The sequence below is a fragment of the Centroberyx gerrardi genome, chromosome 20 (genome assembly GCF_048128805.1).
Source record: "Centroberyx gerrardi isolate f3 chromosome 20, fCenGer3.hap1.cur.20231027, whole genome shotgun sequence".
Lineage (NCBI taxonomy): Eukaryota > Metazoa > Chordata > Actinopteri > Beryciformes > Berycidae > Centroberyx > Centroberyx gerrardi.
In genome coordinates, this window is record NC_136016.1 from 9,745,489 (window position 1) to 9,755,788 (window position 10,300).

Consider the following 10,300-nt stretch of genomic DNA (forward strand, 5'->3'; position numbering starts at 1 on the left):
AAATCAAAAGTTGGTCAATGTATAGAAATTGATCTAATTTGATCTCTAATGTGCCTGATGTGTGCACATCATGTTTGTCATTTGGAGATGCACAGACCAGGCAGGGACATCTCCCTGCCATTCCCTACAGCTGGCCTTCAGGTCAGTTGATTGTTCCCCAACTCCTATCCTTCCTCCTGAGCCACAGCCAGAAGCTGTTCCAGAAGCCGGAAGCTTCTCTGCTTCCTCTGCCAGCTCTCTTGTCGCATTCCGCAACTTGTCTCCTGTGATTCCTGTGTCCCTGAGGAGGCGTGTTGTCAATGTACCGACTAAGCCTCTGCACCCTACCTCGACAGGGCAGATGATGGACGTCCAGCCAGCCTCCCTACACTGTAGCTGCCTGCCGAGGTCAACCCTCATGTTCCACTCCTTGCCAGAGGAGAGGAGGCGGGTTGGGGCTCTCGGTCTGGCTCCTTCGGCACTCCCTCCCTGCCTGATGAACTGGATGTGGTGCTCTGGTGGTGGTGCCATGCTTCTGTTCGCATCCTGTCTGCTAACCTCCAACACTTCTGCCAGCTTCTTCAGGACCTGGTCGTGCCGCCATCTATACCGCCCTTGGGACAGCGCGGTCTTGCAGCCTGACAGCATGTGTTGGAGACTTGCATTGGGGGCGCTGCAGAGGGGACAGCTCTCCTCGTTACCAAACCACTGGTGGAGGTTGCAAGGACAAGGAAGTGTGATTGATATTCAAGATAGGAAGATATCCAACTTCTGTAGTTTGATTAGCTATTTATAGCTAGCCTAAAGCTAGCTAGCTGATATTTGCTAGCTAAGTTTGTAAACATAAATATAATTTGACCATAGGCATATTCCTCCACCACAAGAACATAGCAGAGACATGCATCCCTCCGCTATGTTCTCTTCTATCAATAAAAAAGCTATTTGGCAAAATTATGTTCTAAAAAAATACGGCCAAACGTCAGTTGAAAATCACAGTAGCGGGATCTGTTGTTGAATCTGTTCACAAACGTGTTAAATGTCAGTTATCAGGTTATTTCCGTGGCCTCATTCAAATGAATTGGAAGTAACACTACAAACTTGTCCCAGCTGCATCCAATCTTGGTGATTAGTTTATATTATGGTTTTCATGGCGGTCAATTGCCAAACAACCCCCATGTTAAAACTAAGTGGAATATTGCTTTAAAGGTGAATTGGCTCAGCTTACCCTGAAAAAGAAGGAAATAGAGAAAGTCTTAAAGAAGACAAGGAAGAAACACTGTTTGTGTTTAGTAAGCTTCTCTGCAAATTTAAAGAGATCAATGCAGAATTATTGCCCCTGATAGAAGAGGAAGGAAGAAAAGAGGACCAGTCTACCGTAAATCCTCTAATATTGGCCCAAGCCTTTATTTACCTCAACTGCAGACGGCACCAGGCCTTTATTGGAAGCAGGCTTATATTAGAGACAGGCCTTTATTTCTAATTCCCTCTGTTTGATAAGTATATTTGCTCATATTTTAGTACGAGCCATATTTGAGTCCAGCCATATACTAGGTTTTGACCTAGTCTTCTTTCCTTTGTTTTTTTCCCCGGCCTGTATTTGAGGCCGGCCTTTATTTGTTCGTGTCGACCACGGCCCCGGCCATTATCGGAGACCCGGCTTTTAATTGACTACAGGGCACTATTAGAGGATTTACGGTAGTTGGTTCAAGCCCAAATGAGCTGAGTTTGAGGATTTTGTTCAAGCAACAGATTGGATTTTGAAATTACAAAAAGGTTCTGCTGAAGAAAGCAATGATGACGACGGTATAAAACCCAGTGACAGCGTCTCTGAGGCCCTGTCCACACGTATATGGATATTTTTGAAAACGTAGTATTTTCACTGCATTTTGGCCTCCCATCTACACGAAAACGGCGTTTTAGGTCACTGAAAACAGAACTTTTGGAAAACGCCTTCCAGGATGGAGATTTTTCTAAACTCGTGTTTTGAAAAATTACACATTTTTGTGTATTCGTGTGGACTGGTGAATCGGAGCTTTTTGAAAACACTGACATCATGACCTCAACTTGCGGATGGCAATTGTATTGAGTATGCGTCAGGAACCTACAAGCGATGGCGGACCACAAGTTTGTTTATATGTAGTCAGTACTGTTAGGTTTGATTACATGTATACAAGTCAACCTAACTGTACTTCTCTTACATCACTCTTCTGCTTGAAATCCACGATCCGCCTCGCTTTTGAAAAAAGTGGCAGAAACGAAGCGGAGCGCTCAGTTTGTTGCCAGGCAACCAAAGTAGCGCTGAGTTGTCCTCTTGTGAGAAGTGAGCGCGGATCTTATCCGCTCAAGTTGAACTATTTTCCGCTCACAACCTTATGTGACCGACCACGGCGGAAAAATCCACGCCCTTCCATAGAAAATGATGCATTTGAGCGGAATCCGCAATGTGAACGCGTTTTAAGTCGTTTTTGTGTTCTCATGTGGATGGAGAGAGGCGTTTTAAATCGTTTTTGTGTTCTCATGTGGATGGAGAGATTTTCTAAAACACTGTTGGTGTGGACAGGATTTTTTTGTAAAACTGAGGAGGGAAAAATGCGTTTTCAGAAATATCCATATACGTACGTGTGGACAGGGCCTTCTTCAGCCTGCACTCGTTCTGAGAGTAAGCCAGCATGCTCTATTACTAGCCGTACATCACAGATGTCCACTACAAGCTCTGCACGCTTGAGAATAGAGGCAGATCGTAAAGCACTGTTAGCATGTGCTGAGTTCCTTAGAAAACAGGCTCTGGAGTGGCCAGCAATCAAAGCAGAGGATAGGAAGGCACTACTTACATATGCCTTGTTCCTATTGGATGTCGGAATACCATGAATGATGTGGAGTTCATGGATGAGATGGATAATCCAAAGAATATGAAGTCTGTTGTTGCAAAACTCCCCTTTAAAATGAGAGAGCGGAGGAGAACCCAAGGCTTTGAGATCCAGGAATGCTAAGGAAGAAGAGCCAGGTTTTCAGATTTAGTAGACTTCATATAATGGCAAGCTAAGGTCACTAATGACCCTGTGTTTTGTGACATCCTGGACGTTGGTTCAGAAGGAAAGGGTAAGCCTAAGATAAGCTCTAAGAAAAGTGGTCATAAGGGAAGCAGCTTCGCAGCTAGTGTCTCTCCAGCTGGAGAGCACAATGATAAAACCCTCTTTGAAAGGAAGTACAATCCACTCACACCTGCAGATGCCTTCCAGAAGCCCTTCTGTCAGAAAAGTCATACTCTGGAGTCTTGTAATGCGATTAAAGAACAGCCACTTCAAGAGAGAATACAGTTTTTGAAGTCAAAGGGACTTTGGCTGTCAAGGCCATCTGAACAAGGACTGCAAAAAGAGAAAGTCATGTCAAGAATGTGAAGGAAAACATCCAAGCATACTTCATGTGGCAAAGGAAGGTACTGAAAAAACTAAAAAGAATGAAAACAGCTGTGTGGAAGTCCCCGGTGAAGTCACAAATGCACTCGTGTCCACAGGAAGTGAAACCAGTGGAGATATTGGGGCCGGAAACATTGAGCGTATTCTTGCTATTGTTCCTGTAAAGTTCAAATTACAAAAGAAGCGGGAAGGTGGTCACAACCTATGCTTTCATGGATTAGGAAAGCACGGCAACATTCTGCACTGAAAAGCTCATGCACCAGCTAAATCTACAAGGGTGGAAAGCCCGGCTATTACTCACCACCATGAGACAGAAAAAGAAAGTGAGCAGTTATGTTTTGTCTGACCTGGAAGTCTGCAGCCTAGAGGACTACACTGACCTGCCACAGGCATTTACTCAACAGAGCATCCCAGTAAAGAAAGAAAACTTCTGCAGTAAGACATTAGCAAGTGGGATTAGTTTTATAGTGTTGAATATTCATGATTATGTTAACAGATTGAATATAATGAAACTATTGGTCAAAAAGTAAGTGTAATAAGTGCATTTTATCAACAGTAGTGAAACCAACCGTGTATCACAGTCTTCATCAGCTAAGCCTTTTAATAGGAATAAGTAGCATTCCTTGAATCAGAGATTTTTTTGTTTTTTGTTTTTTTGAAGGGGAAGAATATTGTTACACGCTAGGTTAGTTCAAGAGGGGTCCAGGTGTAACCTGAAGAGATGTGTCTTTAGTCTCCGCCGAACGATGGACAATGATTCGGCCGTTCTGACAAAAGGGGGAAGCTCGTTCCACCATTGTGGTGCCAGGGATGAGAAGAGTCACGACTGGGATGGGCGACTTCTGAGCCCACGTAGTGATGGAGGGGCAAGGCAACCTGAAAGGGTGGAGGAGCGGACAGAATGAGGTGCCTACCAATGTCTTAAATTTGATGTGTGCGGACATGGGAAGCCAGTGAAGTGACCGGAAGAGGGGAGTGATGTGAGAGAATTTTGGTTGGTTGAACACCAGACGGGCTGCAGCATTGTGAATGCCCTGTAAATGTCTGATGGCAGAGGCGGGTAGCCCAGCCAGAAGAGTTGCAGTAGTCCAGGCAGGAGATGACAAGTTCCTCGACCAGGGGTTGTGCCGCTTCCTCCCTCCCTAAGAAACGGGCGAATTTTGCGGATGTTATAGAGGGAGAACCTACAAGAGCAGGTTGTCGCTGCAATGTAGGCAGAGCAGGACGGCTGGTTGTCCAGGATCACCCCTAGGTTCTTGGCAGTCTGAGAGGGCAACACAGTGGTGTTGTCAATGGAGATGGAGAGGTCTGTGATTGGGCAATCTTTCCCTGGGAGAAAGAGTGGCTCCATCTTGTCAAGATTGAGCTTGAGGTGGTGCACAGACATCCAAGCACTGATGTCTTTAAGACATGCGGAGATGCGGCCATCAATTTGTGTTTCTGAGGTGGGGAAGGAGAGGTAGAGTTGAGTGTCGTCAGCATAACAGTGATAGGAGAAGCCATGAGAGGAGATTACATGGCCGAGGGGTTTAGTATACAGAGAGAATAGCATGGGCCCCAGGACTGAGCTCTGAGGGACAGCGGTGTTAAGTGTACAAGGTCTGGACAGAGATCCTCTCATGGGCTACGTACACACTGCAACTAAATACGGTTGTCACTCCTCATTGGAGTGCTTAATCCTGTTACGTTCACACACAGTTCGGTTATTAAGAAGAGCGACAACCGCATTCTACAACCGAACTCACTCCCTGAAAATTCAGGTATTGACAACCGAATTTGAGAGCAGATTCGGTTAGTCCGAGTAGTGTGTACCAGAGCCGGACTGGACAACTGCTCGTTACGTGACGTAAGGCGCAACACTCGTTACGTTACATAACATTACCAGCGTTATTTTGAAAGAGACCAAGGTAAGTGTTGTGAGACATTCTCAATTTTTTTATTCAGTCTGTTTCCTCAACATTGCTGTTGTTCCTACCAGTTCTGCGGTCTTGGGCCCAAATGTTGCAGTTAAAAGTATCAAGTTCATGCAGTGGAAAAAGAGAATATGACGAGTGGCGATTGTTATGGATAAATTGACGCCTCTGGTTACTGGTATTACTGGTAGTGTTGTAGTCGAGACCACCTAAACCGAGACCGAGTCAAGACCAAGACCAGAGCATATCAAGTCCGAGTCAAGACCAAGACTTTGAGGGGGCGAGACCGAGTCAAGACCAAGACCGAGGGGGGGCGAGACCGAGTCAAGACCGAGACCAGACCAATGCGAGACCGTTTTCAAGACCATGACTGTAATCATAGTGTTGGCTCAACATTTACACCATTCCTCTGTTAAAATTCCCAACGAAAGAAAGCATTATTTAGCAATTTTAGTAAAACACAAATGGATGTACAGAATATACTCAGTGACAGAAGGCAATCCTTTGATCTGAAACACTGCAATTCCATATCACTGACCTTCAGAAAGGCTCAACACAGTGGGCAGAATGAAACAGAAGTGTAAAAACACCTCACTGCTGCTAAATTATGACTCCCCCAAATTGTCACATCAGCCACTGATTGCTAAATTATTCAGTAAGTAATAACCTGTATGATGATACAGTATATGATCTGTATGCGGGAGTGTGCTGTTAATCAACCGAAGCATGAGTCTATAGTGGTTATATTGAAAAACATATTTATTTGAAATGTAAAGCCTGTTGGCCTGCAGTAGAAAATTTCAAATTTTCAAATTTCACAGTGGAAAATAAGTTGACATATGGTGCCTTCAAAAGTAGCAACCAATAACTGCTGTCACAATCAATGTATGAAGAACATATCTACACTTGAAAGGCGAGTCTGTAATGAACCAAAATACAGATATACTAGATTTGATTTTTTTTTTTGACATTTTTCAATATGATGCATGCCAAAAGTGGCGAGGCAGTATGACTCTAACCTTGGTAATATTACTCTACAGCTGGAAATTATTCTTCACAACAAACATGGCAAAATGGGAAATTAATTTAAATTAGAGTTTGGTTGCATTTTAGAAACATGAGAGATTGCAACATTCTGTGACCTAAACATGCTCGGTGGGGTCTCATTATAATGCCTCCTCGACTGAAAACCCTCTCCACTGGTGCTGAGGAGGCAGGGACTGACAGCACCTTCAGTGCCAACATGTGGAGTTGTGGGAATCTGTCGTGGTATTTTTCCCAGAAGACAAGTGCATTGTCAATGTCAGAGTCCTGGATGACATCAAAGTATTTGCTGATCTGTGTTACAATACTTGAATTCTGGCCTGAGCTACGCTTCTTGTGGGCCTTGTAGCGGGACAGAAGGCGTGGGCATTTGGCTGGTGGCGAGTCATTGGCTGGATCCACATCAGTGGCCCCTGAGTCAGTTGTATCTCCACTCTCCATGATGTTCTCCACCTCCAAGATCAAAGTATCTGAAAAACACAAAAACAAACAAACAAAAAATGGTTACGTTAGATTTAAAGGGTTAGATAGTTCACTTTGCAATGACATGATTACATTATATACACTCACTGGCCAAAATAAGTGGAACACAGTTTTCCATAAAACATAAAGGAGCTGTCAAATGTTTTGTTAAGCAAAACCTGCACCCCCTGTTCTTAATCTGATTAAACCAAGTACCATTAAAGTACAATCTTCAGCTAATACGGAAAGTCTTCGGTTGTTGAATGATGATGTTTAAATCAATGAATGATGACCAAAATGTTTGCTAGTTCTGTCATAGATTAGCAGGAGAGTATCCTCACTTATTATTGGCAAAAGCAGCATTTGATTCAGAAATTATTTGATAATTATACGATTACCAGTCAATTGTCATGCTCATCAAAAAAGCGAGTCACAATCTAAAAGTTGCACATGAATTGGAAGTCAAACATCTTAGATTATCAGATTAAGAACAGTAAGAGCAGGTTTTGCTTAACAAACATGTGACAGCTCTTATGTTTTATGGAAAACTGGTGTTCCAACTATTTTGGCCAGTGAGTGTATGTTATATTTTTTGCAAAATGGAAAAGATAACTGGATAAAAATGTATACTAACCTGTGAGTGTCTTCTTCAGTTCATTTCTGAACTTCTTCTGTGATGTTGCACTTCCCCCATTGGTAGCGTCCAGATCCACCCAGCTAAGGCCAAACTGTGGATCCAGCATGGTAGCCAAAAAGTTACTCCAAGGAAAGAGCGTAGCCTGCGATCGGACCAGAGGTCAGTTGTTAATGACACAGATGATTGGGTCTCTAGCTCCTCCAGAATAGTTTGCTTGACCTGGCTCACCAGCACAGGTATCCGTTTCCCAGAAATTGTTCTTCTAGAGATTGGTGTGTACTTACTGTCCATAATCCCAAGAAAGTGTCTAAAATGTCCATTGTCCACAATTGACAGAGGCAGACAACACCCAATTATCAAATCCTGGATAATGGCTTCATTGATGGCTTGTTGCCTCGGCGAATGTAGACTGTAGACCTGCACATTCTGGGTAAACGATACTATAGTTGGCTGTGTGACATCTGTCTCTTGCCCCGCCTTGTACTCCAAGAACCTGAAATACAGGAGGGAAGAATCTATAAGATTTCTGGTAATATGAACAGCAATCACATCAAAAGGGCAATTTTATTCATAATGGTGTAAGATGCACAGAAAGCAAAAGTAGCAGAGGTATAAAAATGTATGTAAAATCTGTACCGTATTTAATTGGAACACAATATGGACACAATAATACATACACAGCAAGGCTCCTGATACCATCTAACCCACTGGTGCAACTAAGTGTTTCAGATAGTTGCACGAGCATATGATTTGGTAGCACCATTTTAATTATCATCTTAAAAAATATTGAATTAATTTCAGTTTTCTTGAGATTATATTTGATAGATCGCTGGATTTTTAAAGTGTCTCATACACTGCGCACCTTGAACAGCCAAAGACTGAGTGAGTGAGCGAGGGAGAGAGGAGCTTGCGACTCTCAAAACACACAACACAAGCAAAAGGGCTGTCATCTTTTGACTAGGTAAAATGTTAAATATTCGATCTGTAACTGTGTATTCAAAATCAAAATTATCACTGCTAAAGTAACGTGCCTTGTATGTATACCAGGTGAAGTAGGGTAGGGTTAATAAGGAAACTTTTCATAAAAGCGGAGGTGCATTATACGCTCTCCTCTCTTTGTGCATTCAAACCTCTAACGTTAGGTCTCTCGCCCAAGTGAGAGCGCGGTGAGACATGGCAAAAGGCAGCAATACATGCCTGAAAACTGCCACACCAAATTAAACCACAAGCACACAGAACTTGCCAGAGGAGCGTAATCTACCGTTGATAATAAAAATTGACTGGCATTTTATCTATGTGACTTAACATCACTAGAAATCAATGCCTATGTAGTTTTTTGCTGCTATTCTGTCGGCGATCTGCTTCTGAGCTAAAACGAGACAGCTATTCACCTCTCACCGTTGTCTGTTGTGGATAAAACTATGATTGAATATACATTGGTAATATATATTATATACAATATACACATTCGCCGAATCTCTTAGTTATTGGAGTCATGGGGATGCGGGGGAGAGTTGTCATAATGTTAGCTAAGTTAGGTTATTTGCAAGCTAACGTTAACTACTAGTGGGATGTAACGTAGCTTCTGACAAAAGAGGGCAAGCGCTGAGAAATTGTTGGTCATGTGTTAAGTTTTTGCTTGTGGTAAACAAAGAAGAGACAGGGCACATAATGCTATATAACGTTAATTAATAAATAATAACTACATTAACGTTGTGTTGCTAGCTAGCTTTGCTAGCTTGACACTTACCTTTCCTTATGTTTTCGTTCAAGATGACGATAAAAGTTGGATGTGGTCCCAGCCGTCTCAGTGAAGGTTACTTTACAGATCTTACATTCTGCTGAGTGTTTTTTCTTACCACTTGTTTTGCAAAGAAACTCTTTGTGTTTTGTATAAGCAAATGGTATGATTGACGATTTGGACGACATCTCTGCAGCCATAGATGGCGCACTGCTCTCTCCCTTGTCTCCTTGTGTTCTCTTCCTTGGCACGTGAGGGGGGGGGGGGGGGGGGGGGGTGTCAGGGTGGCAGAGCGGTAAAATGTTCAAACTTAAAATAAGCAAAGTTATTGGTTGCAATTGAAGGGGGGAGTTTTACATCCAATCACAGTAAAAATAAAAAAATAAAAAATCAGACAATACACAGGCAGGTAATGATGTCACTGCGGTTGTGGTCTCGATTGGTCTTGAAATAAAATTCCGACTCCTGCTTGTCCGAGACCGAGTCAAGACCGAGTAAAAATGCAGTCGATTCCGAGACGAGACCGATACCTTCAAAATGTGGTCTCGAGACCGGTCTCGAGACCAAGACCGATCTCGAGTACTACAACACTAGTTTGCAGAGATTCATACAGCCAAGGAACGGGTGGAACGAATCGAGCTGGTTTAGTGGTGAGTGCAGAGAGTCTAGAGAGGAGGAGAGAGAGGAGAAAAGAGTAGCGGAGGCCTCCTCAGTGGACAGGAGAGAGAACTGCTCGGCTGAGGGAAGCGAGGAAAGGACAGCAGAAGAGAGCGAGGTAGGTGAGAGAGTTTTTAGGTTGCGTCAAGTGGTGACAGTGTGAGTGGATGATGAGTGGGAGGTGGGGGGTGAGATGGGAAGGGAGAAGGTTATAAAGTGATGGTCAAGATACAGGAAGAGGGGTAACAGTAAAGTTGGAGGTGCAGCAGGATCTGATGAAGATGAGGTCAAACAGGTTCCCTGCCTTGTGAGTCGGAGGAGATTGAGAAAGGGTAAGGTCAAAAGATGAGAAAAAGTTAAGGAAGGCCAGAGATTGCAATTTCTCTGGCTGGATGTTGAAGTCACCCAGAAGAATGAGTGGAGGAGGACATCCATCTCATCAAACAAGTCA

At 43.4% G+C, this 10,300-nt stretch overlaps 1 pseudogene; it reads right to left on the reverse strand.

Moving 5' to 3' along the window:
- Positions 1–4,086: 4,086 nt before the first annotated feature.
- On the reverse strand, positions 4,087–7,557 carry LOC144542997 (uncharacterized; annotated as a pseudogene).
- Positions 7,558–10,300: the final 2,743 nt, after the last annotated feature.